This window comes from Triticum aestivum, chromosome 3A (assembly GCF_018294505.1).
Source record: "Triticum aestivum cultivar Chinese Spring chromosome 3A, IWGSC CS RefSeq v2.1, whole genome shotgun sequence".
Taxonomy (NCBI): domain Eukaryota; kingdom Viridiplantae; phylum Streptophyta; class Magnoliopsida; order Poales; family Poaceae; genus Triticum; species Triticum aestivum.
In genome coordinates, this window is record NC_057800.1 from 700,478,233 (window position 1) to 700,489,955 (window position 11,723).

Here is an 11,723-nt window from a genome sequence, read left to right on the forward strand (position 1 = left end):
GTTCGGACACACCATTGCGCTGTGGTGTTCCGGGTGGCGTGAGTTGTGAAACTATTCCACAGTTTTTCAAATGTACACCAAACTCGTAACTCAAATATTCTCCTCCACGATCAGATCGTAGAAACTTTATTTTCTTGTTACGATGATTTTCAACTTCACTCTGAAATTCTTTGAACTTTTCAAATGTTTCAGACTTATGCTTCATTAAGTAGATATATCCATATCTGCTCAAATCATGTGTGAAGGTGAGAAAATAACGATATCCGCCTCGAGCCTCAATATTCATCGGACCACATACATCGGTATGTATGATTTCCAACAAATCTGTTGCTCTCTCCATAGTACCGGAGAATGGTGTTTTAGTCATCTTGCCCATGAGGCACGGTTCGCAAGTACCAAGTGATTCATAATCAAGTGGTTCCAAAAGTCCATCAGTATGGACTTTCTTCATGCGCTTTATACCGATATGACCTAAACGACAGTGCCACAAATAAGTTGCACTTTCATTATCAACTCTGCATCTTTTGGTTTCAACATTATGAATATGTGTATTACTACTATCGAGATTTAATAAGAATAGACCACTCTTCAAGGGTGCATGACCATAAAAGATATTACTCATATAAATAGAACAACCATTATTCTCTGATTTAAATGAATAACCGTCTCGCATTAAACAAGATCCAGATATAATGTTCATGCTCAACGCTGGCACCAAATAACAATTACTTAGGTCTAATATTAATCCCGAAGGTAGATGTAGAGGTAGCGTGCCGACTGCGATCACATCGACTTTGGAACCGTTTCCCACGCGCATCGTCACCTCGTCCTTAGCCAATCTTCGCTTAATCCGTAGCCCCTGTTTCGAGTTGCAAATATTAGCAACAGAACCAGTATCAAATACCCAGGTGCTACTGCGAGTATTGGTAAGGTACACATCAATAACATGTATATCACATATACCTTTGTTCACCTTGCCATCCTTCTTATCCGCCAAATACTTGGGGCAGTTCCGCTTCCAGTGACCAGTCTGCTTGCAGTAGAAGCACTCAGTTTCAGGCTTAGGTCCAGACTTGGGTTTCTTCTCTTGAGCAGCAACTGGCTTGCTGTTCTTCTTGAAGTTCCCTTTCTTCTTTCCTTTGCCCTTTTTCTTGAAACTAGTGGTTTTGTTAACCATCAACACTTGATGCTCCTTTTTGATTTCTACCTCCGCAGCTTTCAGCATTGCGAAGAGCTCGGGAATAGTCTTGTTCATCCCTTGCATATTATAGTTCATCACGAAGCTCTTGTAGCTTGGTGGCAGTGATTGGAGAATTCTGTCAATGACGCAATCATCCGGAAGATTAACTCCCAATTGAATCAAGTGATTATTATACCCAGACATTTTGAGTATATGCTCACTGACAGAACTGTTCTCCTCCATCTTGCAGCTGTAGAACTTATTGGAGACTTCATATCTCTCAATTCGGGCATTTGCTTGAAATATTAACTTCAACTCCTGAAACATCTCATATGCTCCATGACGTTCAAAACGTCGTTGAAGTCCCGATTCTAAGCCGTAAAGCATGGCACACTGAACTATCGAGTAGTCATCAGCTTTGCTCTGCCAGACGTTCACAACATCTGGTGTTGCTCCAGCAGCAGGCCTGGCACCCAGCGGTGCTTCCAGGACGTAATTCTTCTGTGCAGCAATGAGGATAATCCTCAAGTTACGGACCCAGTCCGTGTAATTGCTACCATCATCTTTCAACTTTGCTTTCTCAAGGAACGCATTAAAATTCAACGGAACAACAGCACGAGCCATCTATCTACAATCAACATAAATAACCTGGCTCTGATACCACTGATGGGTTTCGTAGTAATTTCAAAAAATTTCCTACGCACACGCAAGATCATGTGATGCATAGCAACGAGGGGAGAGTATTGTCTACGTACCCAACGTAGACCGACTGCGGAAGCGATAACACGACGTAGAGGAAGTAGTCGTGCGTCTTCTCGATCCAACCGATCAAGCACCGAAACTACGGCACCTCCGAGTTCGAGCACACGTTCAGCTCGATGACGATCCCCGGACTCCGATCCAGCAAAGTGTCGGGGAAGAGTTCCGTCAGCACGACGGCGTGGTGACGATCTTGATGAACTACAGCAGCAGGGCTTCGCCTAAACTCCGCTACAGTATTATCGAGGAATATGGTGGCTGGGGGCGCCGCACACGGCTAAGGAATAGATCACGTGGATCAACTTCTTGTGTCTTTGGTGCTAGCCCTGCCCCTCTATTTATATGTTGAGCCCCGGGGTCGAAACTTGGAGCAAAAGCCTCCTCAAAGTCGGTTTTGCCCGAAAGGCAAGAGTCCCACTCGGACTCCAGGACCAAACGCCACAATCCTTGGCGTCTGGCCCTGACGCCATGGGCCTCGGCGTCTGGCCCAGGGCCAGACGCCAGGGTCTCCGGCGTTTGGCTCCCTGGCCTCCGCAAGACTCCTTTTTGCACCGACCTAAAGCCTCATGGGCTTGACCCCTTGGCCTAACCATATCATCCAATATATGAATCTTTACGTCTCGACCATTTCGAGACTCCTCGTCATGTCCCCGATCTCATCCGGGACTCCGAACTCCTTCGGTACATCAAAACATGTAAATTCATAATATAACTGTCATCGTAACCTTAAGCGTGCGGACCCTACGGGTTTGAGAACAATGTAGACATGACCGAGACACGTCTCCGGTCAATAACCAATAGCGGGACCTGGATGCCCATATTGGCTCCTACATATTCTACGAAGATCTTTATCGGTCAGACCGCATAACAACATACGTTGTTCCCTTTATCATCGGTATGTTACTTGCCCGAGATTCGATCGTCGGTATCCAATACCTAGTTCAATCTCGTTACCGGCAAGTCTCTTTACTCGTTCCGTAATACATCATCTCACAACTAACATATTAGTTGTAATGCTTGCAAGGCTTATGTGATGTGTATTACCGAGAGGGCCCAGAGATACCTCTCCGACAATCGGAGTGACAAATCCTAATCTCGAAATACGCCAACCCAACATCGACCATTGGAGACACCTGTAGTACTCCTTTATAATCACCCAGTTACGTTATGACGTTTGGTAGTACCCAAAGTGTTCCTCCGGTAAACGGGAGTTGCATAATCTCATAGTCATAGGAACATGTATAAGTCATGAAGAAAGCAATAGCAACATACTAAACGATCGGGTGCTAAGCTAATGGAATGGGTCATGTCAATCAGATCATTCTACTAATGATGTGACCTCGTTAATCAAATAACAACTCATTGTTCATGGTTAGGAAACATAACCATCTTTGATTAACGAGCTTAGTCAAGTAGAGGCATACTAGTGACACTTTGTTTGTCTATGTATTCACACATGTATTATGTTTCCGGTAAATACAATTCTAGCATGAATAATAAACATTTATCATGATTATAAGGAAATAAATAATAACTTTATTATTGCCTCTAGGGCATATTTCCTTCAGCACCGCCATCAAGTCCCAAGCACTGGCCGACTTCCTCGTCGACTGGGCCGAGACCCAGTACCTGCCGCCGGCTCCCGACTCCACCCATTAGCGCATGCACTTTGACGGGTCCAAGATGCGCACCGGCTTGGGAGCCGGCGTCGTCCTTACCTCTCCCAAAGGCGACAAGCTCAGATACACGCTGTAGATTCACTTTGCCGCCACCAACAATGTAGCCGAGTACGAGGCACTCATACACGGGCTCCGGCTTGCCAAGGAACTCGGCATCTGCCGGATCCTATGTTATGGCGACTCAGACTTGGTGGTTCAGCAATCATCCGGCGACTGGGACGCCAAGGACGCAAATATGGCAAGCTACCGCTTCCTGGTTCAACAACTCAGCGGATACTTTGAAGGATGCGAGTTCCTCCACGTACCGCGAGCCGACAACGAGCCAGCCGATGCCCTGGCTCGAATAGGCTCCACTCGGCAAGCAATACCAACCGGCGTCGCTCTACAACGCCTCCTCAAGCCGTCCATCAAGCCGTCTCCAGAGTCCGATTCCATCTTCGTACCGCCTGACCCCGACGCGGCCGGGTCCGGCTCGAAGAACCAAGCAGGCGACCCTGGGACTTCAGTAGTCGGCCCGGGGACTTCGGCAACCGGCTCGGGGACTGCCACACCCGGCTCGGTGACTAAAGTAGCCGGCCCGGGGACTGCACCAACACAACAGCCGGCGGTCGACTCCAGCATTTCACCACCCAGCCCGCCCACCCTGGTGGCAGTAGCCACATTGGCAGTAGGAGAAGTCGCGGCTTCGTCATGGGCTCAGTCCATCCTCAACTTCCTAGTAAACCAAGATCTGCCGGCTGACGAAACAGAGGCAAGACAAGTCCAACGTCGAGCCGGAGCATACACAATCGTCAACAGAGAACTCGTCAAGTGCAGTGTCACTGGAGTCCTCCAACGGTGCATCAAGCAAGAGAAGGGCATTGCAATCCTCAGAGACATTCACCAAGGAGAATGCGGCCACCATGCGGCTTCAAGATCACTCGTCGCCAAAGCTTTCCGCCATGGTTTCTTCTGGCCGACTGCTTTGGATGACGCCAAAGAATTAGTTAAATATTGCAAAGGGTGCCAACTCTTCGGCTCCAAGCAACACATGCCGGCTTCGGCACTCAAGACCATTCCCCTCACCTAGCCCTTCGCCGTTTGGGGACTGGACATGGTGGGCCCATTCAAGACGGCACGCGGCGGCATGACGCATTTGCTCGTCGCCGTGGACAAATTCACCAAGTGGATTGAGGCAAAGCCGATCAAGAAGCTGAATGGGCCGACTATTGTGACATTCATCGCAGACATAACAACTCGGTACGGCGTGCCACACAGCATCATCACCGACAAATGGCACGAATTTTGCCAAAGGAGTCTTGGCACGTTTCTGCGCAGCCCAAGGTATCCGGCTGGACCTAGCGTCCGTTGCCCACCCGCAGTCAAATGGCCAGGTCGAGCGAGCCAACGGCCTCATCCTCTCCGGCATCAAGCCCCGACTGGTCGTACCACTGGAGCGTTCAGCCGGCTGTTGGCTCGATGAGCTGCCGGCTGTCCTTTGGAGTCTACGCACTACCCCAAACAAGCCAACCGGTTTCACTCCTTTCTTCCTCGTGTATGGTGCCGAGGCGGTCATCCCAACTGACATCGAGTTCGACTCGCCTCGGGTAACCATGTACACGGAGGCGGAGGCCAAGGAAGCACGAGAAGACGGCGTCGACCTGCTGGAAGAAGGCCGGCTATTAGCCCTCAGCCGGTCCGCCATCTATCAGCAGGGCCTGCGCCGCTACCACAGCCGGAAGGTCAAGCCAAGATCCTTCCAAGAGGGCGATCTTGTGCTCCGGGTGATCCAGCGAACAGCCGGCCAACACAAGCTCTCGGCCCCTTGGGAGGGCCCCTTCGTCATCAGCAGAGCTTTAGGCAACGACTCCTACTACCTGATCGACGCGCAGAAGCCGAAGGCACGAAAGAGAGACGACTCCGGCAAGGAGTCGGAACGACCATGGAACGCCAACCTCCTTCGAAGATTTTACAGTTGAAATGCAGTATGTATCACGCTAACTTTTGTACTAAATATGAGGCAATAGGCCCCTCGAGGAGGACTCGGGGACTGCCATCTTTTATCTATGAATGAAAAGTATCATGCTTATGACCTTGTCATTTCATTTACTTGTTTCGTCCGGCACCGGGTTCGACTAGTCGGCCCGGGGACCGGCCGACTGGAGTTATATTAGAAGTCCTACCCGCGGTCAGACAAGTAGTGTGCCAACACCCAGGCTTAGCTCTTGCCAAAGTCGCAGTTCGAAGAACCGGCTGTCCGGCTGGCAAGAGTCAAAAGCAGGAAAGGATGCCCACACGAAAAATGGCTAGGGACCAACGGACTAATATAACGAAAGCCGGTTTGCCGCCTACCACCGACCGACTACCAAAGTAGCCGGCCGGCCGGTTTCCATTCACTTCATTCAATCCAAGAAAGCTCGAGTACTTGCCTTCCCAAAGAGGGAAGGCGGCAAAGGAAAAAGCCTAAGGATAAAAAGCATACGCGAATGGAAACCAAACATGCACATAATAATATTTACATAAAAGACCTCCAAGAGGCCAGCATTCAACATAGTTTGGATACACCCCCAGTGGGTGGAACTGTGAAAGCTTAATAAAGATTGTTCAAAAGGCAACAAGCAGGAAAAATAAGGACGGCAGGTCAAGCTGGCAGAGCGACCGACGAGCCGGGCTGGTCGGCGGAGACGGTTGTGCCGGCTGAAGGAGTGGCCGGCTGGCGAACCTCGGCTTGATCACCGCCTCCCGCAGGGGGCGCGCTTCCACGCGCCTCGTTGCTGGAGGCACGGTCATCCTGAGGCCGGCCGCTTGTTCCACTAGCCGGCTCGACGTCTTCACCGTCCTCTTCTTCGTCATCCTCGCCCTCGTCGCTGGAGGTGATCTCCTCTGCCGAGTCCTCGCCCACCGCCGGTTCAGCCCGAACCTACTCCTCCGGCTGGGCAACGCCGTCATTATTGATTTCAGGTGCAAAAACGCTGATGTCGGTGCACTCGGCGATCGTCGAAGCATGCTGGGCGATAGCCGGCCGCACCTCCTCCAGCTCCGCGTCGGCCTCCAGCCGCCAAGTGCGCAGCTGGTCCAGGTTCAGCCCTGGTTACCAAGCTCGAACGAACTCCAACACCCGCCCGGCTCCAAGACGGGCCGCCGATGCCTTCCAAGCTTCAAAGCGACCGACTGCGACTTCCAGCCAGTCGACAGTCCGGCTTGGGGTGCGGGGGATCGTCTCGCCAGGCCAGAGGGCGGCCAACACCTGCGCCCCGGCACGTTGGAGCCGGCGAAGCATCTGGTGAGCCGGCTGCAGCCGCGCTTCGCAGCCAAGAGCTGCTCCTCAAGCATCCGATTCGCGTTCGGCGCGATGTTGACCCCCGCCTGACGGCGCGCCTCGCGATGGGCCTCGATGGTTTGGGTGGCGAAGGCGGAGTAGCCGGGAAAGTAGTCTGCACAAGAAAATAGGCAGCAGCACAAGTCAGGCCAAAAACCAGGCGGCAAGGGGCAGGAGAGGAGCGAGGAAGGTGGCTTACCGTCGATCAAGTCCTCGATGCGGCCGAAGCCTTCATCCAGCGCTCGCCGGGTCTCAGCCCAGCTCTCCGCCTCGGTCTCGAACTCTGCCTTCAGGGCGGCCTCGCTATCCTGCGCTTTCTGCAGGGCCGCCTTGTGGCTCTCCTCCTGGTCAGCCAGCTTCTTGGCCAGGCGGTCACGCTCCTGGACCAAGGCAGCGTACTCAGCATCCTTGGTACGAAGGGCGGCCTGCGCTTCGCCGAGCTCCCTCCTCAAGTTGGCGTTGGCCCCTGAAAGCACGAAAGACGAAAGAAAAAACCAATAAGGAAAAAGTCGTCAAGGAAGATCCGACCCGACTGCTCAGCAGTCGGCCTGAATCTCGGGGACTACACCCAGTGGGTGCGCTGACGCGCCCCCACAGGAGACAGACAAGATCAAGCACTTACTTCGGCTGTTGACCAGGTCGTCGGTCTTCCGACCCAACTCCTGAGCCTGGGAGTTGAAGGCGGCAGCACGGGAGTTATGATATTCCTGAAAGTTCAGACAGAAAGCAAAAATAAGATAGTCGTCAAGAAAGATCCGACCCGACTGCTCAGCAGTCGGTCCGAATCTCGGGGACTACGCCCAGTGGGTGCGCTGACGCGCCCCCACAGAAGAAATCAAGAGACCAAAGCGGCCAAGAATGAAAGACTCACCCGGATGGCGGCCCGCGTCAACAGGAACTCCTTGGTGTACTACTGCAGCAGGGCGGCCTGAGCTTGAAGCCGGCTCCGGACCTCTTGAGCCGCCACATTCAGCTCGCCAGTCCCCCCGCTGGGAGTCCACTCGGACGTGGCGGTGCTGGCCGCCTCCAGAGCCTCCGCCGACTGGCCGGCGCCCGCAACTCGGCGCGACTCCGGTGGAGCGGCGCCTCCCCCTGCGTGCTGACGCGTCACCGGCTGCACCTCGGAGCCGGCTCCGTCCTCCGGCTCACCCCGGCCGGCTCCTTTGGCGCCGCTGACGATTGGCCGCCTTGGCCCGCTCCGGTTGGCGCTGCCGGTGGCGCTCTCCCCGCAAAGACCACGAGGTCCTCCCTCCTCTCCATCAGCGGCGGGTCTTGGACGATTTCCTCCGCCAGGGGCAATGGGGTGTCAGGGGCCACGGCTCGGAGGGGAATGGCGAGCAGCGGAGGCTGGTTACCACGAACCCTCCGCCTCCGTTTCCACGGTCGCCGCCTCCGCCTGGGCCTTGGCTGCCGCGTCGGCCTGCTCCCTCGCCGCCTGGGCGGACGCTTTTTCCGCCGCCTCACGCTCCTCCCGCGCCTCACGGGTGTTCCGCTCCGTGGCCTCCCTGAGGTCGGCGTGGGGGTCCACGCGGCGGGAGCCCGAAGACCCTTCAGTCGGCCCAACTACTGAGCCGCCCGGACCCCGCTCAAGGGAAAGCGGCGCCCTGTTCAGCGAGTGGGAAAAGGTTAGGAAGAATGTTCGAACAGGAGAGAACGATGAAAAGCATGCGACCAGGCAATCGACGACTTACGCTGAGACCGCCTGAGGCTGCTTCACCGCCTTGCCGAAGCGGGCCGCTTTCGCGGCCGCCTCATCTCGTTTGGTCTCCGTGGTGGAGGCTTTGGACTTCTTCGGTCGACTGCCGAAGAGGATTGACGCGGCCCGGCGCTTCTGTGCGCCGCCGCCGGCAGCCGGCGCGGTGGACGAGCCCGTGCCCTGATGGTCGGCCGCCGGCTGGCGACGAGGGGCGACTTCGGCTTCGGCATCATCCGGCCAGTCCTCGAAGCTGGCGGTAAGCCCTGTGCCTCCGGGCTCGGCGTCGTCCCCCACGACGGCGTCTTCCATGGCGGCCGCCCCCAAATCCGGGTCGTCGACGTCGTCCACCGTGCGGTCGGGGACGTACTGGCATTCTATCCCTGCTGCCCTGGTCGTCGGCGGAAGAAGGGGGTTCTGCTAAGAAGAACCGACCGATCAGAAGCCGGCCACCATAAAGCCGGCTACCAACAAAAAGAAGAGAGGAAAGCTTACCACGGGCGGAGGGTTGGCGCGAGAATACGGCACCTTGCCGTATCGCCAGTCCTCGGTGAGCTTGCAATTGGAGATATGATTTACCATGTACGACACCTCCGCGTGAGGCATCTCCCTGGTGCTCAGCTGGCTTGGGTCGAAGCGGCCGCTCATCTGACACATCATGTGGGGCCGGCTTTGGAGAGGAAGTATCCAGCGCTCCACGAAGGCGGCCACCAAGTCGGCCCCGCTCAGGCCTTCCGACTGGATCATTACCCGAAGCCGGGAGACGGCAGCGTTCCCGGCCTGAGACAATGACCTGGACCGGAAACTCCATGAGGGCTGCCTCCCAGCCGGCGGGCCGGCTACGTAAGCCGGCAGGTTGACGTGGTCTCCTTGCTGGGCGACATTCTTCACGTAGAAGTACGACTTCTGCCAGATCTTCACCGACTGGATCAGGGGGATGGACGGGAACGGGTTGTTCTCGCCCGACCTCCTCATGGCGATGAAGGCCCCGCAGGGGGCGGGCACGCTTGCGACGACGGTGCCGAGTTTGCTCTGGAAGAATTCCCCCCAGAGCTCCAGCGTGGGGAGCAGCCCCAAGAAACGTTCGCAGAGAGAGTCGAAGGCCGACAGCAGCATCACCGCGTTGGGCGTGAGGTGATGCGGCTGAAGATTGTAGAACTTGAGGAAGGAGCGCAGGAATCCGCTCGCCGGAAGGCCGAAGCCGCGTAGGAAGTGTGAGCGGAAGACGACCCGCTCGCCCTCCTCCGGTGCCGGCGAGATCTCCGTCTCTGGCGCCAGGCGGACCCGCACGAGGTTGGCGTCGGGCAGGCGCCGAGTCTGGCAGAGGAACTCAACATGGTCCTCATGGACGTTGGAGCCATCCCACGAGCTCGACAGCGCCATGAGAGCAATACGATGTGGCGGCACGGCGGCGCTGAGACGGGAGGCTGCGGCGGCAACGAGAGGAAGAAAGGAGGACGAGAAGGGGCGGAGCGAGAGAGAGCGTGCGAACCTCTGTCTCTCCCCTTCCTCCCCCTACTTATAGGCTCGCGTGGCGGAGCCGAGGAGGCGCGGCGTGGGGAAACGTGGTCCACGGGAAGGCCAAATAAAATCGCCACGGGAAGGCGAGCGGTCCACCTGGGCCGCAGAAGATCAGCGTTCGGGCCGAGACCACTTTCCCGCCTGCAAGACGCAGGGCTCCCCGAAATCGGCATACACCAGCAAAGCCGGCTCTTCAGGGTAGGAAGCTGACCAAGCTTCTCGTCCCTTTGTCCGCCTCGAAGCTCGATCAGCTTCGGGGACTACTGTCGGAGTAAATAGCCATGGGTAGCCTAGCCGGCTTCCTCTGGCCCTTCTGAAAAAATTACGAGCCCGTCCGGCTCTCAAGAATCCAAGACATGGGGCCGCCTTCCCCTTGCTGGCTGTCGCCCAGGCCGGCTTTCGGAAGGCGGCCCGACTTTAGCCCTCGTGAAGAAAGCCATGGGAGGGCCGACTTCGAGAAGCCGGCCGCGAGGAGGCCGACTCCAAGAAGCCGGCTCCCATAAAGCGGTCGAGACCGTACCCTCAAAGTTTGCATCCACCTAGCGGCGATGAGACGGGGCGTGGCTACAGTAAAGCCTGCCACCCCCAAATCCCGGAGCACGATCGGCACAGTGCGCCGTACGGGTGACCATGACCTGTCCGGCGCGACACTGTTGCCATGATGACCCTGATGCCATCCACGATGGGCTGCCAGTACGGCCCACGGGCGGTGGGCCCCTTCGGGTAGAGAGACACCCGAAGGCAGCCACGCCTCCCCCAATCGGCCCAAGACAGAGCCGGCTCCCCGTAGCCGGCTTGCCGCCTCCCTCGAAGGAGATGCCCCATTAAGGAGACAAGACGCGGTGAGGCTACAGCAATCGCCCGCCGGGCGGCGACACTGTAGCCACGCCTACCTCGACGAAGCCCACGTCACCAAGATAGAGCAACAGTAACCAGCCGCCGACCAAGTCCTGGACAGTGGGGCCTGCCTGTCGACCAAGGGGCCGGCAGCCGGCGGGACCCACCAGTCGGCGGGCCCCAGCAGCCGGCGCAGAAGCCGGCGAGCGCAGTCACAGACGGCTGGGCCCCGCGCCTAGTCGGATTACCATTGTACCCCCGGGGGTAGGCCTATATAAACCCCCAGGGCGCCCATGCAAAGGGTGGGACCCCCAGCTAGTTTTAGACACCACACAAGGAGAAGAAGCAAGCTAGCTGTGCCCTTCTTCCTCCTCCCACCGAACAGCTCAAGGAGCATTGTGTAGCTACTTGTCCATCTAGTGACATGCGGAGACCCCGCAGAGCAGCAGTAGGGGTGTTATCTCCACGGAGAGCCCCGAAGCTGGGTAAGATTCGCCGGCGTGCATGTCTTCGCCTCATCCCGTTTCCAGGCACCGGCGACGTCTTACTGGCTCCCACAATGATAAGCCACCCGTTGGCATATGTCGCACCTACCATCCGACACATTGCTCTTAAAAAAGTCTGAAACAACCAAACAAAGGAAGCTACCTTCTCGTCATGTAGGAATGCAGCACCAAACAAGATACTTCCTTTATGATGATTCACTCCAGTGAAGGGGGCAAATATCATGTTGTATTCATTTGTGCTGTATGTTGA